The 26,733-nt window shown below is 45.5% G+C and overlaps 1 long non-coding RNA gene across 2 annotated transcripts in view; it reads right to left on the bottom strand.

Annotated features, from left to right (window-relative positions):
• Positions 1 to 2,295: 2,295 nt before the first annotated feature.
• Positions 2,296 to 26,733, bottom strand: part of LOC125392954 (uncharacterized) — a 35,324-nt gene continuing 10,886 nt past the window's right edge. Inside the window, exons 2-4 of one of the 2 annotated variants that reach the window (XR_007229651.3) lie at positions 9,640 to 9,745; positions 8,380 to 8,484; positions 6,146 to 6,293 (exon numbers count right to left, since the gene is read on the bottom strand). This is a non-coding gene — a long non-coding RNA (uncharacterized LOC125392954). Of the gene's footprint in view, positions 2,604 to 6,145; positions 6,294 to 8,379; positions 8,485 to 9,639; positions 9,746 to 26,733 lie in introns of those variants that run through there. The other variant, XR_007229652.3, reaches the window with a different exon arrangement.

Here is a 26,733-nt window from a genome sequence, read left to right as displayed (position 1 = left end):
CCATCTGGCCACCATGGGACCCTGTTCCCATGAACCAGGGAAGCTGCCTGGTCAGATGGTTGAACAGTGGACTATGCCACTTAGCTTCTCTTGCCTGTTGTGTAGTCTGCTGGAACAGATGGAGCTTGGACTCCTGATACCTGAAGTCTGGGCAGTCTAGACAATGATCCCAACATTGTAGAACCCTTAAACTCTATAGTCAGAAGCCACATGTGTCTATTTAACTTTAAATTAGTTTCCTTGGTTGATAGAAGTCACATTTCAGCCCGAGCCACACTGTTGGCTTCCACATCACACTGCAGTTACAAACCAGTTCCAGAGCCAGAGAAGCTTCTCGAAGCCGCCATTCTCCTGGGTTCTAGCAATGGTGCCTGGGCCTGGTCCCCCATTTCTATGATGATAATACTTAGAGGATCTCACCAGAAATCCCCAGGGAGAAGGTCTGAGAGCTATTTACATTTAATTAATTAATTAAAATCTGCCTTCAGCCCCATGTAGAATACCCCCGACTGTGGTCAGCGGTTACACACGGACTTGGTCATTTTGCTGACGGACCTCGCATTCCCATTGATCAATTCTAAATTGGATTATTGTTAGTTTTAAAAGCGCCTGAGCAGCAGAAAGTGGCTGCGGTGGCAGGCAAAGGAGAGATTGATAGCGGAATAAACAGGGAAAGTGACAAGATTGGCGACGAAATTGATCACTGTCAGCGGGTCGGTGGTCAGCCGGCTGCCCTTTGGTGTCCAAAGTAAACATCAGAATAATGTTTAGACAAACACGTTTGATTTTTGAGGTAATGGGTATGTCAACTAAATGACAAACCTTAGAAAGGTCAAAGGGATATTCATTTTTCAGACTTTTTCAACGATTAATCATTGATTTGGGTGCCAGCGCACTTCTAGGCAGACTGGAGAGAGAGCACATTGGCTTGTGTGTGGCCTAGTGATGCTCCAAGTCTCCATCAGCACCATCACCACCTAGGATTTACCCGGTGCCCTTCTCTAGATAAAGCTGTGCTGTTAACAGGGTTTTCACTCTTTAAAATTGGAAACAGAGCTATCCCTGGATGTGGAATTTCAGTTATGTAGAGATGATGCACATAGCAGGTCTGTCTAACCATTCAAATGCAGTCCATTCTGTCAGCAATCTGTACCAGAGAAATGGTACTCACTGTAATAAACCAAATAGAGCCAACTTGTTTGTCATTGACCACTAACCTCTGAGGACTTTATAATCGTGTCCCAACACATGATACCATTAGCGAATCATGAGTACCCCCAAATTCTAATTTAGTACAATTTCTTATTTACTGGCTCAGTGTGTGTGTGTGTGTGTGTGTGTGTGTGTGTGTGTGTGCACTTGTTCACATGTGTGTGCATCAACACATTTGTCTGTAAAGAATATGGAAACCAGAGGTTGACACTGGGTGTTTTCCTCAATCACCTTCCACCTATTTTCTGGACAAGGGTTGCTCGCTGAACCTTGAGCTCACTGACCCAGCAGAATAGCAATCAACATCAGTGACAGCCATGCTAAGAGGATCAACATTGACTTGTTTTTCTGATCTGACAAAGGGATTTTTTTCTTTTGTCCCAGGAGACTTGACCAAAGAAACCAGACAGGGACAACATGCACTGGAGAAGCAGCTTGCGTCTGAAAGGAATCATAAAGCTTGACTACATTTCATGTAGGATGCCCTGAGGAACTGGCACTGTGTTGAACCAGTGTCCTCACCGAAATGCTTGGAGTCTCTCAACTGGAAGTACCCAGCTGCACTCTGTATCCAGAAAGATGTGTTGGTGTTCCTGGCTTCTGTGGCAGTTTGAATGAGAATGTACCACCCCACGTAAGTCCAGATGTTTGAATATTTGGTTCCTAACTAGTAGATTAAATACATTTAAGAGTTTGGGCCTCCTGGAAGAAGTCACTGGGGAAGGCTTTGAGGTCTCAAACCTTTGTGCCATTCCCACTGTAGGGAATTCTCTCTGCTTCCTGATTGCAGTTCAAGATGGAGCCCACAGCTTCTGTTCTCAGCATCCAGTTTTTGCTGTCTCTCCTCCACCATCATAGACTCCAACACTCTGAAACCGTAAGCCCAGATTAACTCTTTCTTCTCCAGATGGCCTTGGTCATGGTGCCTTGTCACAGCAGCAGAATAGGAGCTTACACAACTTCTGCCAAAGTCAAGACGCTCAGGGAAAGTCGCATCTCAGCAGGAAAAGCAGAAGCCTGGGTCCTCTATCCTTTTAGTGTCTAGAGTTCCCACCAACTTCCCGCAAAAGAAGACAGCTGAGAAAAGTCTCCAGTTACATTTGTATTGTAGCAAGTGTCTTAGCTCAGGCCACTGTGCAGAATACCACAGACTAGGTGACTTAGAAAAACACAGAATGTTTGTTTTTCCTCTCAGTCCTGAGCACTTCAGATTAAGATACCAGAATGATCAGGGTTTGGTAAAGGGTTTTCTCCATTCTTGAAGATATTTATCTGCTAGCTATGTCCTCATTTCACACAGAGTCCCCAGGTATCTCTTCTTAGCATGAAGTCCCCATCCTCAGACTTTCATCAAGGCTTCAACATAAGAATCATGAGGGACAGGACTCAATCTGTAGAGAAGACAATGCAGTTGTCAGCTTTCAGGAGTTGAGATGGGAGGAGGGGCCGGAATCCATCACGTTAAAAACAACTAAGGAATTAAAGAACAGAAAAAGACACTGTGCCACCAAGTGCCTGCATTTTTGGAATATGTGCCCTGGATACAAGGTGGTCATGATGTCCAAACACTGGGACATCTGAGATTACCTGACCAGTCTACACAAGTTCTATTGTGATAACAAAATGTCTAATTCCTTCATCCTAATTCAGTTAGGAAGCATCCTCTGTCTCAGGGCCAGTGAGATCACTGAGTGGGTAACAGTGCCCACTTCCAAGCCCGGTAGCCTGAATCCTGTACCTGGGACCACATGGTAGAAAGTGAGAAACACTCAGCAAGTTTGCTTCTAATCTCTACATGTGTGCACACACACACATACACACACTCACAGAGAAAGTAAATAAATGAAACTTTAATCCATTATCTCAAGATCAATGAATGCCAGCCAGTTTAATTCCAATCAATTTTCATTATTTCCCTTGTTTTTAACTTTTTAATTCTTCCACAGTTTTTATAAGTGCATAGAGACGATTTTGATCATTTACAACCACCGTTACTCTTATGCCTCCCACTCCTCCCACTGAACCCCTTCCTCTCCCCTCTCCTACTTCAGCATTTTGTGTTTGATTTTGGTGACTCCCTGAGTTTATTTGGGGTCACTTGCATGAGCATGGATGAGGCTCATTTACTGGAGTTTGAGACACTCACTAGTGGCTATACCAATGAAGAAAATGACTCTCTCTTCCTAGCAACCATTAATTGACAACAGTTGCTGAGGGAGGGGTGGGGTCTCATGAGTCTCAACTCAGGATAGAATACTGATAGCCAGGTAAGCAGAGCTGCTGTGAGTTCAGGGGTACAAAGGTCATGTCTCATCCCAGAAAGTGTCTAATAGCACTCTCCTGTCTATTCCAGCTTGTAGATTCTTTCTGGCACTTTTTCTGCTGTTCCCTGGGCACTGGACAGGGCAATATAGCTATACTGTTTAGGGCTGAGTGAACACTTGAAAGTCACTTAGTCACAATGGTCAATTTGATGGTTACAAGTCTTTGCATTAACCATTGCTCTCCGCAAGCAGAAGCTCCTCCAATCGGGGCTGAGAGCAGCACTAATCTATAGGAATAAACACATATTTAGAAGGCAGCCTCATGGCATGTCTGCTTAGCAAAACTTAATGATAGCATGAAACTGGAGACTGCTCTTTTCATTTGCCAGCCAAGCAAACCCAAATAATCACACAGAAACTTTATTAATTACAACATTGTTCAGCCAATGGCTCAGACATATTTCCAGCTAGCTCTTACATCTTGAATTAACCCACTTCTATTTATCTGTGTATTGACACAGGGTTGTGACTTACCAGAAAGGTTCTGGGTCCTCCTTCGGCAACTACATGGCATCTCCTTGACTCTGCCTTCTTTCTCTCTATATATCTCTGTTCAGGTTTCCTACCTGGCTTTGCTCTGCTAAGTCATTGCCAAAACAACTTTATTCATTAACCAATGGCAATAAAACACATTCACAGCATACAGAAGGGACTCCCACATCAACAGCAGGTTGCCCTAAGGGCCTAGGACCCAGCATTTTGCCATTGAGAAGAGAGAGAGATGAGAGATGCTGTTGCAAAAGGGACCTCTGTGGAACCTTAGAAAAGGGGTCATCAGCAGTAAACTCCTCACTGCCATAGTCATCTAGCAGAACCCAGGTGGAGAGAGGAGTTAAGTATAAGGAAGACTCTGAACTAGGGAAGCCCTTTATACCTAGGGCAGCCAACAAGATATAGCCACAATACATGTCCCACACTGCCCAGAGGAGAGGGGATCCCAGATGGTCATAGTCATGAGACTGCATGTACAGATCTCCTTCAGTGGCCTTGCTGTTCTCCACATCAATGGAGTATCATGTACAGACAGGCGGTATATGAACATAGAACCAGAGGAATCTGTCCAGGCCATTTGTCACCTACACATTCCGAGTCTGGGCACTTTTCCTCTGTTACCCCTAGAAAACTGTGGCCAGGGCTCTTGCCCTTAGCCACAATCTCAAGGTGCAAAGCTGGAGAAGTGTTAGAAACTAGGGAGCATCCCAGTGGGTGTTGCTAGTGCTGTGAGCACAGACAAACCACAGGTTAGGCTCAAGTCTGCCATCAAATAGTGTACCCACAGACCCCACCTACCAGCTTCAACTGTAACGTAAACACACGGGCCAGTGACGGATGAGTCAGCCCTGTGGCTCTTCACAGAAGGGCAGGATGTATGCAGCTGTGTTCAGTTAGATAGAAATGTGGAATAAGAATAAATTTCAATTTAAAAAAAAGTTTTTAGAAGATATAGTAAAATTGAGGCTTTCCTCTGGAGTGTACAGTTCTGTGAATTTTAATACACGTGAATTTGTACAAACGCCACTATAAAACAACACAGGAGAATTTCTTTACCATAAAGAATTGCATCCTGTGGTTCAGCAAGATGGCTCAGTGGGTAAAGGTACCTGCCTCTGATGCTAATAACCTAGGTTCAATCTCTGGACCCCTTATTTCCATATTTATTCTGATATTGTTTTCTGAAAGTTTCACATAAATAGAGTTCTATAATATGCAATATAGCCTTTTAATTTGCTTGCTTAATAGTATTCCATGGCATAGATACCATTGTCTATTTTACATTTTGCCCCTTGAAGGACATCAATGGTACTTTTGTTTGCTTAAGATTTATATTATTTATGTATCTGTATATGATGGTGTGAGTGGATGCCACATGTATGTATGGTGACCTCAGAGGCCAGAAAAAGACACCAGATCCCATAGAGCTGTAGTGGCAGCTGGTTGTGAGTCATTTGGCATGGGTGCTGAGAACTGAATTTGCCTCCTCTGTACAAACAGTACATGCTCTTAGCTGAGCCTTCTCTCTAGCCGCATAGTGCTGTTTGGATGACTGTTTCCTAGAGGGCCATCTACAGAGCCTTGTACCCCAGTGAGGCAGCATTGAGGTACTTAAAGGCCCTTTAGATGGGCATAGCCAGTAGGCGAGCCCTGTGTCCCTGGGTGTGCTGCCTTCTGAACACACTGCGCAACGCCTGGCTGTCAATCTTACTTTGGTTTCCTGTTACTGTGATAAGGAGCCCTGATGGAACAAACTCAGAGGAGAAGGGGCTTATGTGTCTCCTAGCTCCAGAATCCAGCCTGTCATTTTGAGGAAGGCAAACGGTAGGAACGTGAAGCCGATAGTCAGGTGACAGCAGGTTAGAGCAGAGAGCTCTGATGAACACACACACGCTGGTGCTCAGCGGGCCTCTCCTTTTCATTCAGTCCAGGGCACAGGGCGCAGAATTGTGCCGTCCATGGCAGGGTAGGTCTTTCCACATCATCAGCCTAAGAAAGAAAATCCCTGGCATGCATGCCCACTAGCCAAACTTATCCTACACAGTTCTTCCTTGATTTCGTCCCTGGCAATTAATTCCACATGCATCAAGCCAACAATCAAAACCAAGTACCAACCAGCTTGTCTCTGCCTCCTGCCCACAGGTGAGGAGTTTTTCTCTACTGCAGGCTCTGCCACTGTTCTTGTCAGAGGTGAGGTGTCTGATCATCCAGAACAAGCGAGATGAAGCCTTTTTATTTAATAAGTTAATTACATCAGGCATTCCACTGCAGTAATACAAAGTGAATATATCTGCTTTATTTTCATTATCTCATCAGCTCTAAATAGAATTATAAATACCCAAGTATAGCTTGTCAATTGAACATGCGTCCCCTTGGCCCAAAGATAAACAAATATTGACAAGTAAATACTAGCATCACAAAATATTCTGGTATTTTCAAACTGATTTCTTAAGGGATCTGTATCCCTGTCAATCAGTGAACATAAATGAACACACCTGATCTTTTGTAAAATTTGAGTTGCTTTGATGTCTTTATCAGTATTTGATGTTTTGTGATATAATTGAATATTATTCCAAAAACATTAATCAAAAGACATTATTCTAGCAGTTATAAAAAAACAGTTTAGTGGGTCTACCAAGAGTTACTTTTACTGTTTGAGGGTTATTTAACTTTACAAAAACAAAACAAAACAGCTAAGAAGAAAGGGGCCTTGAGTCAGCAAGGACTTGAAATTGAAAAGCCGCATATTACACTTTGATAGGAACAGAGTGCGTCCCCTCCTGGAGAGTGCTCGCTCGGTGTTACTGAGAGCACTTGAAGACAATTGTGGGAGTGCTCCAAGCACTGTGTTCAGCATTTGTTGACCAGTCCTATAGGAAGCCCCTACCACTGAAGTTCTACGAGCTAATCCGCAGCTAGCAACTCCCGCCTGAGTCTCATGGGCTATGAGCAAATCTATATCCCCAGGTTGACGATGATAGCATAGCGTCTATGTACTTAAAATTCAATTGCATTCTTTCTAATCCATGCCCCATTATGCAGGTCTTGGAAATAGTCTCCGAAGAAGGTAAGCCTTCTATTGATCCCATCTGCCTACATAGCAACTGGCGTGTAGCAGCATGCAGTTTAGTAGGAGGTAGAGAAAATATTGATTCTAGGAAACTTAATATTATTAAAAGACAGTTGTATTAAACCTCTTTCCTGGACTTTGCTGAGCTCTTTTTCCCCTCCCCTTCCCCATGTTCAGAAAAATCAATGAAGCTAACGTCTTTGTTAGTTTTAGTGTCTACTGAAGCAGTTTCGTGTCACCAAAGAACCCATGCAGGGTGAAGCCTCAGCACTGGGGCTTGGAGACCTCGGCTGTGGGAGGATGAGAGCATCTTTTGCCATCATTAACCCACCACACAGAAGGGCATATGTTCGAATTTCACTTCCTTTTGATCCGTTTTCTTGGGAGTATAAAAGTCTCCAGGTGTTACATAGCCTGCGTGATAGATGCTTGAATGGACGTGATATTTTTGATTCGTGACTCAAAAGCAATTTCCAGTCTGAGAAAAATCTAAAGAAGTAAAATCAATGAAGACAAACAGAAGAGAAATTTTGACGACATGCCCACCAATCAAAAGGGGGAAAAGCCCTTATAATTTGAGATGTAAGAATGCAAGTCACGTTCTCTTTGGAGTTACCTAGACTCAAGCTTTTCTCTTCTGACAGAGAGAGCAGCTGCTTCTGATTTCTGGGGGGATTAAAGTATTCTGGAATCTCTCTGCAGAGCTGAGTTCTGATAGAATGTTGGTATGTCATTATCAAATATAACAAGGCTGGGACATGACTGGGAGGCAATGAACCGAAAACTGGAATCTTCTTCTAATTATATCCATAAAACTCCTTTTAATTCTGATGCCATAAATTTGGAATTTGGAATATTAAGAGGGGTTGGACTTTGCAAAACAACACGTTCTTTTTAGATACTGCAAACAGGGTTTTAAAAATAAGAAATCAAGAATAATGTGGAAAATATGTGGGAAAATATCACACTGTTTATAAGACTTTTCAACGATTTGGGGAGAATTTAGGCAATTTTAGCCTGCAAATATTCATGGTGCATTTTGTAGCTATTTTCTTTCTGTCTTGGGTTTCAACTGAGGGTGGGACTCTCCACTGCCAATCAGCCAGATCTCTGTCACTATCACAGACACCATGGGTGACTGGAGAGGATGCTGGGATTTCTGTTCACTGTGACCTTCCTTGTTTTCCCACTTGCCACTAAAAGTTTTTTTCATCTTCACTGTTGCCTAAAGAACAATCCAAGCAGTGATTAAAGATACTGCACGGGGAATGTGTATCTCACCTCCCCTTCTTTAGGCTCTGATTTCTGTTTCTTGCCCTTGAAGAATCACTGCTGGGCTCCCAGTCACCAGATCTTTTGCATCTTTTTTGCTATCAGAAGGTCCTTCTGAGGAACCAAGACAAGCTACAATAAGTCATATGGAAAATTTCTGTGCACTTGGAATCAATTGCCAGATAAAATGCATATTCAGTATTGTGCCGGGAAGAATCTGGCTCTACACAGGGGGCCAGGAAGCCCGGACAGGTACCAGAGCAGGGTCATGGTAAAAACACCAACTTATCACTTGAACCACAATTATTATAAGGGATGAAGAGATGTTCAAGTTTGCTTTCTGTTGCTGAGATGAAACACTCTGACCAAAATCAACCTAGGGAGGAAAAGGTTTGCATGGGTTGTGCTTCCCGGTTAGAATCTGTCACAGAGAAATTCAGGGCAGGAACTCAGTCAAGCAGAACAAGTGGAGATTATGAAGAAATGCTGCTCACTGGCTGCCTCTCAGCCTCATGCACTCCTTGCTTTGCTATGCCACTGAGGCCTACCTGCTTAGCAATGGTGCTGCCCACAGTGGGCTGGACCATCCTACAATAATTAGTCAAGAATTCCTCACATACACATTCTCCCTCTCTTCCCAAAGGCTCCAGTTGTCTCCTAAATGGCCTCTTGCTGACCACTTCCAGAGCCATTTGAAGTCTTCTCATTTGGACTCCCTCAAGTCTCCTCTTCCCTGCTCTGCTCAATGGAGCTCCCTCACCTACCCAGATGGAGCACAAATGTCACACACACACACACACCATGCACCCTCACAATCTTCCACCTCTCTCCACACAAGGGCAGGGTCTCCCAACTTTGGCCATTTGTTGAATCATTATCATAGAGTTTAGCTGGTTTCTCTTCCATGCTCTAGAGTCTCCCACACCTGTGTATTGCTTGAAGTTCTGACCACTGCTTGCTCTTCTGACTCTCGGGGCCTGTGACATCTTTTGAAGCACAGCACATATATGCAGAAACCTTTGCACACTTATGCTAATGAGTTCTTTCCAGTACTCCCCAGCAAAGTGGCGTAGATGACCAAAGACGATCATTGGTGGTCTGGGCTCGATTACATCTTTCTGCGGACTTCCTTTACTTTTGCCCACTTAGTTCTTCCTAAGAACAGGTTGCGTATTTAGAATGGGTGCGTTACCAAAGGCTGGGGTCCCACGAGAGCACAAAGGAAAAGCACAGATTGAATTAAGGCTCTGGAGGCTCCTCGGTACTTACTTCTGAAACCTGGACTTGTCCTCCATCCCTGGAGAGCTCGGCCGTGTAGGGGAATCACCTGTTGGCTCCCAAAGCTAACAGTTCTGAGACTGATGATCAGCCGTGTCTGAAATGAACAACACGGTCCCAGCGGCCATCAGTCCACATGCCAACAGATCGGCTTTCTGGAGCCCACACCTGCCCTGTGCTAGCTAGTCAATTATCAGAGAAAGCAGGAAGTGAAAGTCCTACAGCTGGGAGCATCAATAATTTAAATAAGGGAGCCGTAAAGAGTGGCCCTCCTTCCTGCCGTGTAAATGAATGAGATTCTAAGTGTATGGTAAAGACACCGTAATTGCCAGCAAATTAACTCCCAATGAAGACAGAGAGGGAAATCCATCTCCTTTGAGTCTGGCACAATTTCCTTCCAAAGGGATTTTAGCATTAGGAGGGGGAGCTCAGCTCAGAGGGGACCAGGCCTCTGCAGTAGAGTCGGTTCACAGCAACCTCCTAGGAGGCTTCTGTCAACATCGTGAAACCCACGTGGGGCCGGTGAGGCTTTCTACACTACAGCCACAGCCCTTCCCAGGAGCCTGGCCTAGAGGTGCGCGGGATTGCTGATTGTGGGAAAGCAGCTCTCTTCTCCCCCAGATCCCCTCTGGCGCACCGCGGTGAGACTGTGTGCACATGAGGTGTTCCTGTACGTGCAGGTGCATAAGTGTGCACAAGCACCTCAGAGAGCCGTCCTGGCTCTGTTTCTGGGGCTCTGCCCGCCTTTCGTGCAGGATCTCCCACTGCTACAATCCCCATGTCTCTGCTTCTCCAGAGCTGGAACTGGAAGCCTGTCCCACCATGCTCAACTTGTCAGAGTTCTGGGGATCAAATCCATGTCCCTGTGCTTGTTGAGCAGCCACATTCCTGACTATTCTGTCTCCCGCAGCCCCAGCACACTGATAATTAGAATAAGATCTGCGCATGCTTGGCTCCGTAGCAACATTGCCATATACTTTGTTAGGGGTGTCCCATTGGAATGACCGGGTCAGAGTCAGGCCTCATCTCCACTGACGGTGGCTTCCCCACCCTTCACCCCCTCTCTATTGTCCCACTCTGGTTTGTCAGGACTTTGTGTCAGGAAAGTTCCTTTTGATTCAAAGTAATTTTGTCAGTCAGCCTCACTGAGAATCAGATGTTGGTGATCTTCATTTGTGGAGATCATTTAAAAGTCCTCTCAAGTGCATCAGGGTGCATAGACCACAACCTAGTAAACTATATGCAAATGGCACCAGGAGTCAGCCCTAACCAGGAACAAAGGACTGACCCGAGCAACCTCAACAGCATCAAAACGCTCACTAGCACATGGGTAGAGACGGGGTAGTGGACGGCTGTCAGGGACTGGTTGGAGACAGAATGACTGCTCCCTGGCTGTTCAAGTGTCATTTCTGTTGTGACTGAACAGCCTGATAAGAGTACTTCAGCCAGGGAGCACTCCAGGTCACAGTCTGTCATCTCGGGGACGGTAATGGAGGAACTCAAGCAGCTAGAGCATCACATCCAAGGGCAGAGAGAAATAAATGCGTGCCTGCTTGGTGCTCAGCTGAGTGTAGCAGAGGCCGGAAGAGGCTACTTGATCCCCTGGAGAGGTGGTTGTGAGCTACTCTACATGGGTTCTGGGAATTGAACCCAGGCCCTCTGCAAGAAAAACAAGTGTTCTGAATCCCTGGGCTACCTTGCCCACTCCGCCACCTTGATTTTAAAAGCCTGGAATAGATGGATGCCCTCATATAATGCACTTTGCAAGTGCTTCATATGAAGTTCTGATTGGAAAAAACTTCAGACAGAAACAGTAGAAAAGGGCACAGGAGGGAGCTTTCCTGCAGACAGCTTTCTTGTGGTCTCTAAGTCACAGATAGCAGAGGCTGGGCCTCCTCTACACATCTAGCCTTTCTTACAGCCCTCCTAAGAAGCCATGGTATGCGTGAGAGAAATCAAGCCATATCGGCCTTGTCTTTTCATTGGCACAGATCCGTCCACTGTGAAGAAATAGGTACAGCAAACATGACACCAACTGGAATTATTATTGTTGTTATCCATATTTCGTGCTGACTTCTATTTTCTGTGGCCTGAAATACTGGGTGCACGTTTATTTCCCTCTCACGTGGGATGTTTTGAGACTGTGTTGATTTTCTAACACTGTGGTGGTGGTTCAAAGCTCAGGCAGAGAGCTGGTGATTACATTCAGCTGACTTCATGAACCCTGGGATGGCGGTGGGGACACACCTGAGGAAGCAATGTCGATTTCTGGCCGCTAACTTTCCCACACCCTCAGCTAAAGTCAAGCTTCCTACCCAGAGCCTCGGCCAGTGAAGTTCTAGTATTGCAGCAGCCTAGATTCAGAGGTTTGGACAGTCTTTACTGGGTGCATGGTGGCCTCTGACTTCTGCATGTGTGTGCAAATAAACACACACACACAGTTGATTGTGTAATACATGGAAGAAAAAATTACCTCCTTGTTTTCTGTTTACAACTAGGAAAATGCCAATATGTCTGCTTTAACTGTTGACTTAAATGTAACTTCACCTCTAGCAAATTCTGACTTATTTCACTTCTCAAATACAAAGTTCAAATTTGGTAATTTTTAAGATTGAATTCCTAAGGGTGGGAGTGTTGTCAAGTAATGTGGTACTTGGAACGCACTTCTGCTCTGATGGGACCTTTGGGGTGAAGATGCCCTGCCAGGAATGTGTAGCCCAAATGAGAATCATGCTTGTAGCCACAGCCTCAGCACTTAGATCCAAAGTAATTAGCATCTAACCAGCTCCAGCTGGGGTAGGAGGGGAACGAGCTCACTGCATCCACTTTACGATTAAATGCCAATTAGCAACTAAGTGGCCTGCAGTCACAAGGTTCTCACATCTCACCACGGTGGCTTCCCCACCCACACTGCGGACCTGTGGGTGTCACAGCTCTTACATCAGGTGAGGGCCCCCGAGGAATCCCAGGGCCAGTCCCCACACCAGCTAATGCAGAATAGTGGTTAAGGACATGGACTTGAGAGTCCAGCTTCTGGGACACCAGGCACAGCTTCGCAGCCGTCAAGATGCTAGATGGCGTGTTCAGCTACTTGCTGTCCAAATTTATACACAATAACTGCAGGGATAGTGACTTCCGAAGCACAGCTTGATTATGCAGACAGCATGAACACAGGGATATGGGCATTTAAAGATGCATGGTAAACCCACAAAAACATCTAAAGGTTCCCTGTACCTCTGTTAGTCCCCTTCTCTGGAGTTAGAGTAATTTAATTCTTTCCTACCAATGCATGATTGAAGGCCAATGTGCTGTAGAGGCTGGGTGATAGTTTGCAAAATTTTAAAAAATCCTTGCCTTGGCCCAGTCTGTTCCTTCATTCACTCAGGTTCACCCAGTATCCAAGGATGTGGATTTAAACACACAAGAATCCGAGGCTGTGGGTTTACCCCCTAAACTGGAGAGTTTCTGACATCTCAAGGCTGTAATGCAAGGCAATGGACCAGAATAAAGCCAAAGGGAAGACTGTGTGGTCAGCACTTGACTGTGGCCGTTTCAGTCACGGGGCATTTCTCCATCTGGCATCTCTTCACATCACAGGGATTGTGAGTTTGATGTAAGCAAACAGTGCTAAAATGTCACTTTTAAAGCACAAGCAAGTGATAATCACTGCACAACTTCCTCAGGACTTCTACCTAGGACGCGCGCTATGTGGTCTCAGATGACCAGTGAGCCCTCGCCCTCCTCTGCATCACACGTCCATGCCTTCCCCATGTCCCTTGTCAACTTGGCCAATAGAAACCAATGCTGAACTCTGCGATCTGTAGCTTCAATCCAATACGGTACCCACTAACATGAAAGACAGCTAAACACTCTAAATATGATTGGACTCAATGAAACTGCCTCAAATTTAAAGAATAGAACAGCTTTCAAAGTCTCAATATGAAAATCATCTAAATTCTTTCTTGAGAACTTTTTGTTGAATGCGTGTAGAAATTACAATATTTTAAAGACATTTGGATAGATAAAATACATCATTCAAATTCATTTCATCTCACTCTTCTTACTTCTACCTTAGAAAGTCAGTCTTGCTGTATTCCAGTGAGCAGCACCAATTCTCAGAATTTAAAGAAATGAAGACGCTCGTACCCCCCCCCCCCGCCTGCTCGCACCCTCCACAGGGCCTTCTTAACGAAAAGCAGCAGTATTGACGGATGGGATGCACAACAGCGGAACTTACAGACAGATGGACGTGCCCGAGTTTCAACTTGCTGACACACAGTTCAAGCTTCTGCCTGTACAGAATGTAGCAGAAACCCAGAGATGCAGCCCACTGGAAACAGCACTCCTGCCCTACAGCTGGTGACTCCCTCAGAAGGCAGAGTAAGAAACACTTATGGGCACTTTTTCTTTATGAATTGAAAGCAGTAGGAAGGATGTCAGAGTCAGAAATATGCATGTGTGTATACCTGTGTGTGATATATACAACATGTAAGACAAAGCATTGGTGTATTCAGAGGAAACAATCTTAGACATACTTTGCCTTGCCCTTAAAGAATCTCACTCACCATCTTAATCCATAGGCTTGGCGTATAGCTTTGTGCACACTGAAAACATAGTGAGATTTGCTGAACCTACTCAAACGGACAATTTAACTAGCATCAGAAGCGCTGTGATTCAGCATCTGCCCAGACTGCTCTAAACAACGGGTCCAGAATTTTAGATTGCCAAGAATGTGCTCCAGTGGTCATCACCATCAGATGCCCAATCAAAGTTCTTCCGAGCACCAGGCTATTGTTCACGTGACTCATCAGGACCCTGGCTCCTGGGGAGGAGGATGCCTGCCCTGTTGGTTCTTTGAAGAGCTCTCTTGGTACCCTACTCTGGGCAGGTCACACTATTTCGTCCCAGCGAGGATGAGAAACCTGTGTGTACTTCCCCTCCCCTCTGCATGCATGCGGCTCCCAGGGTTCATTCAGAGTTGGGTCAGGCAGCAAAGTTGCTGCATGGTTGTTATTGAATGTGATGGATTCCTTAGGTGGTGTCATCTAGTAGATCAAGACTACTGCATTTTTTTTTTGCCCCACTCATATTTGTCTTTGGAGGTCCAAGGATGACATCGCCTCCTGAACCACAGGAGTTTCCTGTCTTAGGGGTACTCTAGAACATATGCTGCCATCCCCCCACACTCAGCTCCGGGTTGGCCTTCCTGCTGGTGTGACCTTGATGCTAAGGGAGCTGCTCTCATTTTCCCTGGTGAATCCCAAAGGTGAACCCCAAGCTCTGGAGGGTTTCCTCTCTTTCACACACAGCAGAGAACCTGGGTGCACATAGCCCGACCTTGGAAGCTCCCAGAGCCTACTGTTAATTATCTGTAACAGGCTGAATAGTGACCCTCCTCCACCTCCAAAAAGGACATGTTTAAGTCCTAGCTCCCTGTACTTGGTGTTAGAACAGCGTCCAAGAACAGAGTCGTGTGAAGGGAATTCTGGACGCTCATGAGAAAACTCCAAGAAAAACAAGACAAGTCTTAAGTTCCTCAAACCATGGGATTGTTCTTGGAGGTCTTTTTTTTTTCTCCTCCCAGGAATAGTGGATAGGAGTGAGGTTTTATATTTTTTTTCAGATTAATCATTACAATTGGCTGTTGTTACTTTTTTTTTTTGCCTCCATGGAAAAATACGGTTTTGCCACAGTGCAGCTTATCCTTGTGATTGTATACAGCTTGAATGCATGAGAACTTTATTCAGGTGACCTTTCTTAACCCTCAGGGTACAAAGTTTCTGATGCACTAATAAAGCTGGCTACCGAACAAGACTTTGATCTCTCCTAATTATTTCCTCCCTTTTCCCAGGAAAAGGTCCCCTCCACCTCTAGAGTGGTAAACACTTGGGGATGCAATCTTATTTGGAAAATGTATTTTCCATATATAAATTAACCTCAAAATGATGTTGCTCAGATTTAGAGAGCCCGATGTCCCAGGATGGGTGTCTTTAAGAAAGAAAAGCAAGAGAAGCGTGAACACACACTGCTAGTCAGTTTTCCACCACTGTAACAAAATACTGGACATGTTACCTCTAAAGAGAAAGGGGTTTGCTGTGCCTCACAGTGCTAGGGCTCTAAGTCAAGCTCATCATTTCGGAACAGTGGTGAGCAAAGTGCACCTTGCCAGGAGGGTGTGGCTGAGAAAAGCCACATTTTAAAACTTCTAAGCAAAGAAAAATAGGGAAAGTTCAACTACCTCTTTCAAAGGAAGTGCTCTCCATCCCCTACCTAAGAAGCTCCCACATCAAGAAGGTTTGTCACTTCCAAATATCTCTACCACCGAGAACAGACCATTCGCCAGCACAGAGAGAGGAGGCTGGAGGCAGAGCCTGCAACAAAGCATCTTCAAGCAAAAGAATGACCAGGGTTCCCAGCAGCCTCAAAAGCTAAGAAGGAAGTAGAGAGTGAACTCAGAGGCTCCAGAAGGAACCAGCTCTAAGGAGGCCTCAATCTCAACCATGTGGTGTCTGGCACCAGAGGAGACACTTTCTGCTGCTCTGTCACCAGGTGGCCAGGGTTGTGATCACCACCCTGACAAAGCCACACAGCAGATGGCAAACCTCAGCAGAACCCAGAGAGCAGATGGTGCTGCTGGTACGTACAACGGCAAGGCTATGTCTGCATAGTCTGTGAGGAGCTCAAGGCCTTGCTAAACTTGGGGTCTGTGAGCCCTCAGCTCGTTGAGCACCTCATGTCCCCATGGCCATCCCAAATACATTGTTCATGTTGACTCGGGATATTGTGATTTTTGTCAGGTCTGGAAAAGAAACTTACGTTCTTGAAGAAATGATGGAAACTTATCTAGTGTGTGACTCCATCTAGAACTGGAGTCCTGCTTCCACTCTCGCCAGTTCTAACACACATGCACACAAACACACACACACGTGCACACAATACACACAGATGCACAAACATTCACACACATGCATACATGCACACACATGCATGCATGCACACACATACACACACATAAACCCAGTCTGCTGCATATGCACACCTTTCCTCCTCCACCAGTACCTACCTTTGGGTTTCCTTATTTTATATTCGTGGCACTTTGCCCACATGTATGTCTGTGTAGCGTGCATGTTTGTGTGTGTGTGTTTATTGCCCTCAGAGGCCAGAAGAGGGGGTTGACACCAGGAGATGGAGTTCCAGATGAGTGTGAGCTGCCATGTAGGTGCTGGACGAACAGACAATGCTCTCACTCGCTGAGTCATCTCTTCGGCTCCCACTGTGTGAGTCTGCACAGTAAAGACGGTACTTTCTACGGACAAATGACTTTAGCACCCAGGGCCATGTCCAGCACAGACAGAGTTATCTTGGTTCATTTTCTGTGCTGTAAGCAGAATAATACGGAAAGGGGGTTCATTTGGCTTACATTTCTGAAAGTGAGGAAGCTTCTGGTAGCTGGTTCTGTTCACGGGACTCCCCACAGCACTGTGCTCTATGATGTCAGAAACAGACAGCACGAGCTGAGAGAAGAGCAGGCTTTACGTCACCCAATCCCCACCCGGCCTCCTGCAGAACGCAAGAAAGCAGGCAGCTAGCTGGACTCTGTAGCGTAAGATGTAAGAGCAGTGCTGTCCAAACAGTCAGCAAAGATGGGGCATCTGGCCAAAGGAGAAAGGCGAACTGACACATGTAGAGGTGTCAATGACACACGAGTCAGAGTGTGACACGGGTCACAGAGACACCCGAGGGCTGTCACCCCAGGCGTTGGGGCCAGTTCCCTCACATCCCACCTGGAAAGTCCCATTTCCAGAAGCCGTCATTCTCCCTTGCTTGCCTGCATCCTCCTTGCTTTGCTATTGTTCTTTTCCTGAGTGGACTGTCTCTCTGCTGGTGGCTGCATCTTCTAAAAGCTTCTCCTGAGTTCTTACTTCCCACGCAGCCGGATCCATCTTAATATTTCACCACCATAATTGCCCTAGGCCAATTTCTTCTAAAGGAATTAAAAATGCAAATCTAATATTCTAATTGTATAATAGGAAAATCTTGGCAGCTTGATCAATACGATCCCCCCACTGTCAATAATATGGCGGGAAGGCATGTATGTCAGAGCCTGCCGGTCTCACTTTATCACTGGCCCCATGGCCCATCCACATCTATGAGATGTGACATCTTATTAGTGGCCTCCCATCCATCAGCTCTGATTTGTGCATCCCAGAGATGCTGGCTGTCATCTCAGCATCCGCATTGCTGGGGTACCAGATAGCCCAGAACTGATGCCTCATGATTCCAGCAACTATGTTAAACGACAGGAACAGCCTGGATCACAGCCACATGTGACACCAGTGGAGTGAGAAGCAGGGGGCCCATGTGAGTAACCCCTCAAACTGAACATCTGACAGCTGAGAATATGGAAAGTCCAAATTCACAAGTGTAGACATGCGGCCGTACTTAAGGGGACCCTAGCTGCTTGTGATCACCATCTGCCTCAATTTCCCCTTTAGGAGGAAGAATTCTGGACAGTGTTGTTCCAATCTGGAATTCATTTTACTCCTAGAACAGGGAACCTCACACTCAGGGTAATGATCCCTTTGCATTGACTCAGACTGGCTTCTGGGCAATCTGCCAACTAACTACAGAAACATCCCAATTAACACTCAGCAACAGGAGAGCGAGATTCCCACCACAAAGGGCTTTACAAGCCCTTCCCCTTTACCTTTTAGGTGTTTTCTTTGTAACTGAAACTTTCAGGTTTCAAACACTGTGCCGTTTAACCCAGAACGCTTGAATTCCAGGTGGTTAAAGCAGCAAAAAGCAAGGTGTAAGCTATGCCGGGGAGCATACCCCCTTCCTTCAGGACAGGTAGCAAACAGGGTGTGATGTGGAGGGCCGGATCACATTTTCCATTGCTTTTAGGAACAAAGGTAGAGATTGACCTCTGTGACCCCAAGATATGGCGGTACATGCCTTTAGTCCTGATGCCTGGGCGGCAGAGGCAGATTGACCTCTGTGACCTCAAGGCGTGGTAGTATACGCCTTTGGTCCCAATGCCTGGGAGGCAGAGACAAGCAGATCTCTGTGAGTTCAAGGTGATGTAACATACGCCTTTAATCCCAGCGCACGTGCTTGGTAACTCTCTACCGCTGTGTCCCTGCCTATTCCCGAGGCATCATCTGGGATAATGGGCAATGGACATTAAAGCTTTACTGCAGAAATATCCTATGTGTACCGCGTGGTTCTTGCTGGCGAGACGGTAGCGCGGGACATCTGGTGCCAAACCCGGGAAGAAAAAAAAAGAAAAAAAAGAAAAAAAAGAACTTTACACCGCCGGAGACCCCTTGGACACAAGGAGGATTCAAAACTACAGGCATACAAGCTTAAAAAGGTACACTCTAAAGTCCAGAGAGCATATCAAAAACTGAACAGCAATGGGAGGTTGTGCGCGCACCCAGATAAGTTAAAAATGACCCTCCGGTAAAGAATGGGGGAGACAAAAAAAAATAAGTTAAAAAGGACCCCCCAATAATTCTAAAAAATAAAAATGGGAAAAAAGGCTAATTTACAAGGTCAAAAGCTTTATGTTATATTATATATGTTGTCTTTTATGTACTGGATAGGAGAAAGATATTTAAATTTAAAAACTGCTAAGGATATGATATTTTAAAAAAGAGGTTCTGTTTTCGTCTCCACAAAAAAGGAGAGCCTAAGGATGTACTTGGGATTTACATGGTTTAAATCACCGAGACCTCCTAAAATGTTGTAATGTATACCCCTGAAATTCAGCGGCCCAATAACAGCAAAAAACAGCCAGAGACTAACAACGCCCAAATTCCCTAAAAGATTAAATGAGGTCCTTTTAATGATTACAGACCAGCAAGCCTGCTTCTCTGAGTTCCGCTTTTGCTCCGTACACCGGTTTGGGCATGGAATGGGCTGGGGCTGGAGGGCGGCTGGAACGGAGCTTTGCTCTATGGCTATGGTGGGGAGCACGTTGCGCCGGCTCAATTGATGCGGCTCGGTTGGTGCCTGGCCTGGAGGATGTCACAGCGGTGCCACAAGCTGCCAGGCCAAAAGGCTTACAATGTACCTAAAACTATGCTGGTCTCTGAGGATAAAATGACTCTGGTTCCATTTGGCTATGCTAAACGATGCTAACTTCAGACAGGGCTGGTCATATTTATCATAATAAAAGCACAATTAAGGTTTAAATACAGTAAACAGACAATACCATATTACATCTACATAATGCGACTTAAATTTTTAAAAACTGCTTAACATTTTAAAAACTCAAGTCCTCCTAAAAGATTGCTATGTATACACTTGGCTTGTCTGATGTTTCAGGATCCACAGGGAGATAAATGCAAAGGGCCCTTGGATTTTGGGAAGATTGGGTCGTTGGCTGGATCTATGAGAGTTTACAGCCGCTTTTGCTATGGCACAGATGTTAAGAGTTTGCTAATAGGGAAGCGGCCCTGTTCGCCGCCTCTCCCATTGGCCCCTTGAGCCGCAGGCTCTGGCGCGGACCTTGAGATGTTGCCGCCTGTGCCGCCTCGGTCTGAATGTCGGCTCCCGCCACACTCCGCCACCAACACAGCCTCAAAAAACTAGGCTAGCCCCACGGGAAAGGCAGGGGCGCCTGGGGATGGAGCCGCCACTTCCTGGCCTGGGACACGGGGATCCGATCCGCGCAGCGAACAGGCCCAGGGCCACACACAGCCCTTGGATGGCGGGCGGGCTCTAAAACCCAAGGCCACCGTACCGGCAAAAAATACGGGAGCCAATAAATCTTAAATCTAATATCAACAAACAGAGACCTATAGATCTCTAAGTTCAAGACCAGCCTACTTCCAGTACTGACTATGCTAAATTTTTACACTGAGTTTTTTAATATTCTTAAATGTTATTTTGGGAAAAAAATTTGTTTATATTTTTTTCTAAAAATGCTACTATTCATGCTATAAATTCATCTGTCCAGAGGCCTGAGGACAAAGCCTCTGCTACGGAGCTGTCTGGCCTGATTGCTCCGGAGCTGACAGATTCCTGAGGGATGATCCAGCTCCTGCCATTGGTCTGTCAGTTATTGCTATATTGTTGTTGCTGTACATTGCAATGTTATTGTTGCTGTACTATTGCTTGCTATCAGTTTCCCTTATCCTGTCAGTTATTTCTGCTAAACACTATGGGTATCTTCAAGACAGGTTACAAAATGCCATGATTATTCAAATTAAAAATTGGATACTACAGACTTCTTGATACAGCTGGAGAATTATGCCCCTACGATCCCAGATTATTAAACAATTGTCTAATTATCTTCTAGGTAATTAAACTGGAGGACTTACCAGTTCTTGTTAAAATTAAAAAATAAAAAAATAATAAAAAAACTGCCCCCGATGCTCTGTTCATTATACATTTTTTAAATGACAACACAGCCTATATCATAAAAAACAGAGACCCTCAATCAGTTATCTACCACAATGGCTACAGCCCTAAATCAACGGGCTACCATAGATACATCTATTAGAGATAAAATAAAAAACAGATAGATATCTTATGACAACTTGCCCAATTGGGCTATAAATAAAAAACTCCAGCCTTATATATGACCAATATACCATATAAAAACTTTATAAAAATGACTAACTTGTCCCAAAAATTGTCTTTATATCTTACAAAAAAATTTTGATGATTTGCTGTCCTCCTTGAGACGGTCCATCATGACAATCAACTCCACACAAATGAACATAAGCCTGGCCAAAGGATTCCAGTCCTGGATTATGTCCTTCATCTCCTACTTCAAAAAATGGATGGGGATAAAAATGTTTTAAAACAATCCTATGCTATAAAATAATGTTTCTCCTCTGGATGGTCTACTGACTCAAATCCCAAAGCCATAGGGACAAAATGATTTTTACACAGCGCTGGCTGCCCTAAAACAGGGAGCCTCTTTTAATATATGGTTATCTATGTTAAAGCAATAAGGTTTAAGCCAACCAGCTCCTACACCCCTAGGACTATGGTCCATTACACAGGATGAAATGCTTGGCTTAGCTAGCCCTAAAGGTTGTCGAGCTAAAAAACATCACACAAAAAATGGCCCTCTCTGAGAGATAAGTCGCTCTGCTTAAGGGTTTCCTGCCATATATTCCCTTTCCCAAAAAATTGACAGAGGACAGGCCAGATAGGTTCCAGATGTCATGAGCCTAGGGACAGATTCCATGTAAGCCCATTTTAATATTTTCATTTTGGGAAATGCGACCTCTATCTTTACCTTCCTAGGGAGTTGCCTTTCTGCAAAGAAATAAAAAAAGGGGGATATGTGGAGGGCCGGACCACATTCTCCATTGCTTCTAGGAACAAAGGTAGAGATTGACCTCTGTGACCCCAAGATATGGCGGTACACGCCTTTAGTCCTGATGCCTGGGCGGCAGAGGCAGATTGACCTCTGTGACCTCAAGGCGTGGTAGTATATGCCTTTGGTCCCAATGCCTGGGAGGCAGAGACAAGCAGATCTCTGTGAGTTCAAGGTGATGTAACACACGCCTTTAATCCCAGCGCACGTGCTTGGTAACTCTCTACCGCTGTGTCCCTGCCTACTCCTGAGGCATCATCTGGGATAATGGGCAATGGACCCATCCAAGAGTGACACGTCAGAAGCGAGGACTGTTTCCTTTATAAGGGTTGGGTTCCATCTTATCTGGGTCTCCGCCATGTTGGCTGATGCCCGCTCTCCCAAGGGACATTAAAGCTTTACTGCAGAAATATCCTATGTGTACCGCGTGGTTCTTGCTGGCGAGACGGTAGCGCGGGACAGTGTGAGGGAACTTTAAGTCTATTAAACCTGACTTTAGACTAAGCTGGTGTCAGAGACACAACCAGGCCAAATATTCAAATTCTTTGAAGAATTTTCTCCTAAATGTATGACAACACAAAGCACAATTGAGAAGGTAACTTTGGACAGGCAAGATGGCTCAGTGGGTAAAGGGTGCTTGCTGCTAAACCAAAAGACCCGAGTTTGAGCTCTGGAACCCAGACAGTGGAAAGAGAGAACTGATTCCTACACTTTGTGCTCTGATCATCATAGACATCCTGTGCCATATGTGCACACACAGAGATACAGTAAACAAATAGATATAAGACAATAAGTTCCTAGGTAATTCATTTGGCTTTGTAAATAAGGGCTTTGTAGGTGTGTCCTTTTTCATGATAGTGAGTTTCTACTTATGTTGTTCTTTTAGTTTATGAGACAGTTGCCAATGACATCCTGACTGGTGTGAGGAACTTCTGTACACAAGCTTTGTTTTCTCATGTGGGTCCCATGGGTGAGATGCACAGTGTTGCCCAGAACATGGAACCATGACAGGGAGACAGGAAGAAACACCCATGATCCTCACAGACCCAGCTGCGATAGAAGAGTCAAGGACTAATAACAAAAGCAAGAAGAACAATGAGGGCTGAGAAGCTGAGCTAGGCAAAGAGGTCCATTTTTAAAGAGGGCAGGGTTAGAGTCAGGGAGGGAGAATGGCTGAAGAGGAGAGGTTTCCTGAAATACGGACTAGGGGGGCTAATATTGATCCTTGGCAGAACTAATCATGGCTCAGTGATCTGTGAGCTCAGGAACAAGAACACAGTGACTGCCAAGAGGCCACCAGTCACCCTCATCTAATCTTGTTTCCTGTCCCAAGAGGCTGTTAGGCAGGGTGATTGGTGTGTCTGGCCTTCAGCAGGGCACTTGGCAGAGCTTCTCAGGGTACTCCTGTGGACAAGACAGAGAGACGGGGATGGGGTAGAGCTAGCTCTGCTAAGTGGATTTGTAACTGGTGAGCAAGGACATTCCAAGTGATGATGTACAGAGACATGGAAACCTGAGAGGTGGTGAGCCCTGGGCAGCCAGGCCATGCATGCATGCCTATCAGTGGCTTACATGGAGTCACGGGTACTACTTGTCAGGACTTGAATACAGATGTTGTCTCAACATGCTACACAAAAGAGTCAGGGTCCTGGACATTCCCACCCTGCTAGTCCAGTGGTCCAAAGCTGTCAAGATGTCAATCAGTGTGAACAACACAAGTCCTTTCATTGATTCCAAAGGGAGTCCAAGATCCTTGGCCAATGAGCGGTGTGCAAAGAGATCTAGCCCAGGTACATTGTGGTTCCTTGTTCTGTTGTTGGTAACAAGCAAAACCTAAGAGACATGAGACTGCAGAAGCAGGAGTAGTGGCAAGTTTGTCACAGCGTGGATAATAGAGACTTGGGTCAGGTCAGGTGATGCACTGTAAAACAAACAAGAGAAACTTCAGGGGATGGGAGTGATGCTGGAGAGAGATGCTGGAGTGATGCTGGAGAGAGATGCTGGAGAGAGGTGCTGGAGAGAGATGCTGGAGAGAGGTGCTGGAAAGAGATGCTGGAGAGATGCTGGAGAGATATGTGGTGAGAATGGATGCTGACTGCATGAATTAGATGTCATTAGAATGACTTCCCCTATGGAGGTTTTGTGTATTCAAATTCAGTCCTCTCCTGATAGCCAAGGGTAACAACACAGCCCCACTATGAGTATTTAGTGTCCTATTCTGCTGCTGTGATAAGACACTGACCAAAAGCCAACTTGGGAAGGGAAGGGTTTGTTTGGCTAATCTTCCATATCACCCTCCATGAAGGGAAGTCGAGGCAGGAGCCTAGAAGCAGAAACTGAAGCAGAGACCATGAAGGTACACAGCCCATTGGATTCCTCTCCATGCTTGATCAGCCTGCTTCCTTAAACAATCCAGGACCGCCTGCCCAGCAGTAGCATTATCCACAGGGAGTTGAGCCCTTCCACACCAACCATCAGACAAGGAAACACACATACACATGTCCACCAGCCAACCTGATGGAGGCAGTTCCTCAACTAGGGTTCCCTCTTCCCTAGGTGACTCTAGGTTTTTTCAAGTTGACAAGACCAACAAACACAGCAAGGGACATTGCTTTGTGGTAGAATACTTGTCTGGAATTCACAAGGTCGTGGGTACCATGCCTAAGCACTTAAAAAATGGAGGTCTTTTGGAAAATCATCAGAATTAGGTGAGATGATCCTGCCAAAGCCATAAACAGAAAAGGAGAGTTGGGGAGAGGAGGGCAGAGGGGGAGACCAAAGTGACTCACATAGACACGTGTGCTCATTGCTTCTAATCAAGTGACACTGTGCCACCTGGGGAGACTGCCAGCAGGAAGGCCATGCCAGATAAGGTTTCTAGACCTTGTGCATTCAGAAATGTGAGCCTAAATGAGTGTTTCTTTCTCACAAGGGAGCAAGCTCATGTAGACGGAGACTGTGCTTTTGTTTCCGGGCTGCCCAGACCCAAACAATCAAACAGAAAGTAATTGGCCAATGGCCCAGCTATTTTCCTAGCTAGCTCTTACATCTTAAATCAACACATTTCTATTAATGTATCACCAAGAGGCTGTGGCTTACTAGTAATATTCTGGCATCTTTCTACAAGGCCTCTCCTTGACTCTGCCTACTCTCTCTATTTATCTCTGCTCAGATTTCCACCCTGACTTTAATCTGCTAAGTCATTGGCCAAATCAGCTTTATTCATCAACCAATAAAAGCAGCAACACATTCACAGAATGACATCCCGCATCATGCTCACCTACTTCACTGTGCAATAACCAGAAGCAGATTCGCTCAGGAAAGGCAGTTGGCCGTCATGTACCACCGAGAGGGCTAACACCAGAGGAATTAGGAAATGCCATCACTGCTCTGTGAAGATTGTGGCCACTCCAGAAGCACAGAGAAAGTTCCATAGCAACAGGGTGACCCCATGTATGACTGAGTTCTGCCTCGTCATATCCTGACAGGACTCACAGGCTGGGGTGTTGGAGGGAACACTCCTTCACGGGGTAAGACATGGTTTTGTGTGGACCTGCGGGATGGAAGTATTTTTCGGAACTGACATGCGCTGACAGTGGACCAGCCACCCATAAATCCTGAACACACGCTGTGAGAGGGTGACTGTGAACTGTTCCCCAGGGAGGCATGTTCTTGAAACATAGCCATCAGCTGGTGGCATTGTTTAGGATAGCTGTGGAACTTTTACAATTTGGAGCCTTCCTGGAAGTGGGTCACTAAGGGCAAGCCCTAAGATTTCACAGTGTGGTGCTACTCTATGTTCGTTCTGTGCTTCCAGACTGTGTGCATGATACGGCCAGTGGCCTCTGCTCCTGAGGCCAAGGCTTCCCCACCGTAGGAGACTGTATCCTTTCTATCTGAACCCCAAAACAGACTCCTCCATTAAGTTGCTTCTAGTCAGGCATTTGGTGGCAATGACAGAAACCACTAAACCTTACAATGTGTCTTGGCCGATTGTCACTTCAGGACACCTTATACAAACACAGAGAGGCACTATAGTGGGGTCATGAAAATGACTGTCACTTCCTGGGTTTCACAAAGGTGCATAATAGGAAGATGAAAATAGTTGTCTGTAAGTAAAAGACAACATGGAATGGATTGTAGTAGACGTACAACAGGCTATGGGTAGAGATGAATAAAGGATAACTGATGTGGGATTCCCCTCTGTGTGCTGTGAATACCATTGGTTAATAAGGAAGCTACTTTGGGCCTATTATAGCACAAAATAAGGCAAGGCATGAATTCCAAGCAGATAGAGGAGGAGAGAGTAGGTGAGCCAGAGGGCAGCCATGTAGCCACCATAGGAGACAGACGCTGGATGCTGGATGAAACCTTATCAGTAGCTCACAGCCATGTGGTGATATACAGATTAATGGAAATGGGTTAACTTAAGATGTAAGAGCTAGCTAGAATTACGCTTAAGTGACTGGCCAAGCAGTGTTTTAATTAATACAGTTTCTGTGTGGTTATTTTGGGTCTGGGTAGCTGGGACAAATGAGCAGCCTCTACCTACAGATAATAACTGATATTGTTGTGTTGGAGGCTAGTCAAGGGACGACTCTCAAGGCGGTTAGCATCTGGCCTAGCTGGAGGCTGGGTGCCCAGTCCAGTCCCTCAGCTAGTCTGGCACTGCCCTGGTGATCCTGTGCACCTGGCGCTCCTGCCTCTCTCTGTCTTCATCTTGTCTTTGGTTTCACTCTGAAGGT

The sequence above is a fragment of the Myodes glareolus genome, chromosome 2, assembly GCF_982192425.1.
Source record: "Myodes glareolus chromosome 2, mMyoGla1.1, whole genome shotgun sequence".
NCBI lineage: Eukaryota > Metazoa > Chordata > Mammalia > Rodentia > Cricetidae > Myodes > Myodes glareolus.
The sequence above is the reverse complement of the archived record's forward strand: the minus strand, read 5'-3'. Positions and strand labels throughout refer to the sequence as shown.